This window comes from Polistes fuscatus, unplaced genomic scaffold (assembly GCF_010416935.1).
Source record: "Polistes fuscatus isolate 324 unplaced genomic scaffold, CU_Pfus_HIC Scaffold14, whole genome shotgun sequence".
NCBI lineage: Eukaryota > Metazoa > Arthropoda > Insecta > Hymenoptera > Vespidae > Polistes > Polistes fuscatus.
In genome coordinates, this window is record NW_025113042.1 from 5096787 (window position 1) to 5102149 (window position 5363).

Sequence of the window (5363 nt, forward strand, 5' to 3'; positions counted from 1 at the left end):
AAAAACAATTATCAACGTGTCGAATGTTTTATTTTAAATTCATTCAAACTCGTTCATGTTTAAACGATACTATATATAGTTCGATCGAAAAATTATCTTTCATAAATGTTTGTACGAGTTTTGATGATTTATTGATTATTCAATAATCCTAATCGTAATAATTGATGATTAATTATCCCGATTTTATTATACGCACGGGTAATATAACTGAAAATTTTTCGTTGAGATCCGAGATTAAGCACCGACGACTTTGTACTGAAATGTGCCTGCACATGTGTCCTCTATGTAGTACCGTCTCATAAAAATATACATTTCGTATTTGAGATAGAATGATCTAAAAAGTCAAATTAATTTTACAATCTCAAATTGTCGTTTCTATAAGCTCGCGCCTGTACAGAGAGTGTGTGGCCTTTAAGTAATTGTGAATATACATAGAACGTTACGTTTAGATGTGTGTGCGTGCGTGTGTGAGTCTGTGAGTATGGGAGTCTGTGTGTTTGTGTATATATATATAGTTTTGTCTGTCTCTTCTGTATTAATATATGTATATGTATATAGATCTATTAATAAATATATCATAATAATATTACATCACCGACGGATACGCTAATAATTGACGGGATTCTACGAGTATCGATTATAATAATATCGAATGAGTCAATTTATTCGTTATGAAGTCTAAATCGGTTACGGAAATCATAACGATGTCACGTGCTCTCGTCTAGTATTTTTTTTATTTATATTTATTTATTTTATTATTTTATTATTTTTTTTATTTTTGTTCGCTCTTTCTCTCTCTTTTCTCTCGTCTCTATTTAAATTCATATTTTTAAGAGATCCTTATTTGCGAGTATCGTTTTTTTTTTTCAATTTGCGTTACACATTCGAGTTCGAGAATAACATCGAATTTGGTATTTTGTTTTCCCATATAGAAGAGGAAAAATTAATATTTCTATTCCATTATTAATGGAATGCAACGTGTATACACGTTAAATACGACGACTTCATTTAAGATAAATACAGTATAATAATAATAATAATAATAATAATAATTATGACAATTAAAAAAAAAAACATAAGAATAGTTAGCCATCGATCCGGAAATATTTCAATGGAATAATATTTAAATCGAAAAATGATTATGATGAGATCGGCCGATTTCTAATCACACTAAACACACATAATCGCGTGCCCCTCTTTCTTTCTCCTTACGTCGCGCGCGGCATTATTGACCGACTTATATAATATATATGTATGTATTGTATATATGTATGTAATTATATTATGCTTACGAGTGACGTATTCAAACATCAATGTCGCGCAATTCATTTTAATTCCTAGTGTAATAACGATCCGAATCGACAATGTCGAACAACGTTCTTCTCATCCCCTTTTTATTTATTTCACATTTACTTTCACTCCCCCTCTTCCTCTCTCGTATAGTATATTTTTCTATCATTCTCTTTCACTCTTTCTCTCTCTCTCTCTCTTTCCTTTTTTTTCTTCTTTTTCTTATTTTTTCTGTTAATTTAATTATCTTTATATTAATTAATCATATTTTTCCATTTTAATTAAAAAAGAAAATGTGTAGAAGAAGAAGAAGAAGAAGAAGAGAAAAATAAATAATAAATCAATAGAATATCAAATTTTCCGCGAAATAATTAATAATAATATTAATAATAAAATGTGTGGAAAAATTCGTCAATCAATGACGTCAGTCTACTCGCCACGCTCGAACGGAAGATCGACCTTGCGAATTGTGCGACGACAGTTTAAATATATCAAAGTCTGAGTATTTTTAAGTGTACTATCAAATTCCATTAAAAATTACTAATTAATTCCACAGTCCATCGTTTAAAATACTGGCTGACGATCTTCGGAACGATTGTCATGGCAAGGTTTAGTTTGGTTTGTTAATTGGTTCGTTTGTTTGTTTTTTTTTCTCTCTTTCTCTCTCTCTCTCTCTCTCTCTCTCCCCCTTTCTCTCGGTTTTTCTTTTTTTTTTGTCTTTTTCCTTTATTCGTTTTCTTTAAAAAAGAAAAACCCAAAAATATTTTAGCGACGAACGACGAACTCGAAATTAGATTACATACATATACTTATATAATAGAAATATTTATCGCGACGTATGTACGGCCGGGATTACTCGACGATCTCGAAGAAATAATCGAAGAGAAGAGGATATTTATTATTATTGTAATATAACGCGGTATTGGTGGTGGTAGTGGTGGTGGTGGTGGTGGTAAGGGGCGGGGGAATCACGTTGATTTACTCGAGGGGAGTGGGTGTAAATTATTCTCGAATTATTATGCTACGTGTATAGAATAAGATTTATTATATTTCGAAGTAAAAATGCTTCCTTTTGTCGAATCTCGTAGGAACGAACCGAATTTTTGTATCCGCTTACGTATCCCCCGAAAAAGAATTAATTTTTTGGTCTTTTTTTACGACGGCAAATGTTCTTTGAATGATTTCGAGTGCAAGGGATACGAAATGAGATTAATCAGACAGAAACATTTCCTCGTTACGCAGAGGAATCCTCCCTATCAACAAGTGCTCGTTGTTTCTTTCTTCCTTCTTTCTATCATTCATTCATTCTTTCCCTACAATCCATGCAGCTTTTTTTCTTTCTTCATTTTATAATATCACGCGATTTTTTCGTTCGTTCGTTCGTTCGTTCGATAAAATCGATTCGGCGGATTCGGCCGTGCCACGCGCGAGTTTTCCCTAATTAAACGTCATCTATTTAATTCAAGTTACGTGTTAAACGTGTGTATGCGTGTTTAGAAGTGAGAGTTTTATTCGCGCGAAACGAGTCCGTGTAAAATATTTTCGTGTACGTGTCTCTTTTGTGTGTGGATGTGTGTGTAAACGTGTATAAGTGTATGGTATGTGTACGTATGTATGTATGTATACATGTTTTTTAGTGTACTGTATTATGCGCATTTTTACACAAACTTGTGTATACGAGTGTTAAGTAAAGTGTATACGCGTGTATACGTAATGTATTCCGTATGTACGTATTTATGTATGTATTTTTTTATGTCAGTATTTTTATATTACCGTATATATTCGGATATCGTTTTAGTGCTGTGTGCCGATGGTTTTGGTGTTCCTCGTGCTCGTTCGTTTCGCAGGGTTTTTTTTTTTTATATTAGATGTGATCAGTATTTTCTTTCTCTTTATTTTTTTTTTTCTTCTTTTCTTTTCTTATGTTCTTTTTTTTCTCATTCTGTTTTTTTTTTTTCTATCTTCTTCTTTCGTCTGTTCTATCGTTCTTTTTTAATAATAATTCTACGTGGCTCTTCAATTTTTACTTTAAAGATCGTTTCCCTAACCCAAACCCTTCTACCCCTCCCTTTTAACGTTATTTCTGTAATCTTGTCCTCCGGTATAGTTTGTTTTGTAAATATCCCATCTCGAAGCTTTTCTTTTTCTTTTTTTTTTATTTATTTAATTCCTCGTTTATTATATTTTGTCGTTCATTTTAAAAATCACGCATCACAGTATCGCACGATACACCGAGCTCAATAAGAAATTCGCGTTTCGATCTCGCGCATCCAGACCTGTTCGTTTTATTTTCTTCTCTTTCTACCCTCTCCCTCTCTCTCTCTCTATTTCTTTCTCTCTTTCTCTTTTAATTTTCTTTTATATATTATTAGTAACGTTAAAAATAAAATCTGCTATGTGTCGGTGAGGAAGTCCGAGTTCGAAAGCGAATTCAATGTGTAATTTTTTCCTTCTTTCTTCCCTTTCCCTTTCTCTTTCTCTTTTTTTTTGCTTTTTTTTTGCGAAACTAACCCGGGGAAACCGTGGTCGACGAACAATAAAATTCATAAACTTCCCCTACCCCAACCCCCCCCAACCCTTAATTCCCATATGTATAAGTACATATAATATATAGTTTGTATTATAATATATATACGACTTCTTTTAATTGATTTTCTTTATATATCGCTATATGATTACTCGTTACGTCGTCTTTTATTTTACTTTATTATTATTTTTTTTTCTTCTTTTTGTGTAACCCTTTTTTTTCTCCTTCGTCAATCTCATGGTCAGATCTTTTTAAAAGTCTCGACAGAAGTCATCCATGAAGCGATAATAATAAGAATAATGTTTAATAATAATGATCATAGCGAGAACATCCCACTGACAATGATCATGATAATGCCAATGGAGAATTTTACTTATATTAATAATACATGCTAATAATAATATTAATACGAATACGAATATTAATAGTAATAATAAAAATAATAATCAAAATAAAATCGTAATAATAATATTAATATTAATAGATAGTATTAAATAACAATGATTACGAGACGATGATGATAAGAATATTAAGAATAATAAGATTCAATATTGGATACAGAATTTATATAGATATATATATATATATACGATAATAATAAGGAAATAGTAATCGTAACGAGACATCATCAGCATCATCATCATCATCATCATCATCATCATCATCATCATCATCATTACAAAATATATATATACATAGGGTCAATCGGCTGACACTTTGCGCTTTGCCGTCCACGCGGAAAAACGCTCGTAAAAGTGGTAAGGATGTTGTTATTAATTTTCTTTTCCTTTTTTTATGGTTCCCTTTTTTTTTTGTTCTCGTTGCTTATCGCGTCATTTTTTTGCTCTCCCTCTCTCGCTCTCTTTCTCTCTTCTATTATCTATCTTTTTTTCTTCCCGTTTAAACGGTGATTGAAAAAAAGAATAGCGTAACGTCCCCCCCCCTCGATTACGCCCCGATAATTTCGCTGGGGTGGGATATTTACGTATGCGTTTTTATTTTAATAGTATTTTCGTTCCATTTTCTTCTTCTTCTTCTTCTTCTTCTTATTCTTCTCTTCTTTTTGTATGTAGGAACGTAGTAGGTGCGGAAACGAAAAAGGGACGACACAAATAATCATCTCTATGCGATGCGCTAATGCCTTTTTGAGCGCGCTCCAATAATAAATTAATTAATCGCACGGTTTAAATTAAAAACAATAATAATATTCCCCTTCCCTTTCTCCCTTCGCACGCTCTAAGCAAGTGCAAGTTAATTAACCTTTTTTTTTTTTTGTTTTAAACGTTTATTAATGATTAACGTTAACGTTTAACGATGCATTTCGAGCGGCAAAACGATACACCGTATCGGGGGCACGGTTCAATTAAGCCCCAAAACATCATAATAAAAGATTAACCGGATCGCAACTCCGACGATAATGATCTGTGAACGATCCGAGAGAGATTAGAAATTGTCTTAAACGTAAAGTAATTGAAAGGAAAAAAAAAAAATGTATGATTCGTAACATTGTAAATATTTCTTTTTTTCTTTTTTTTTTTTTTTTTTC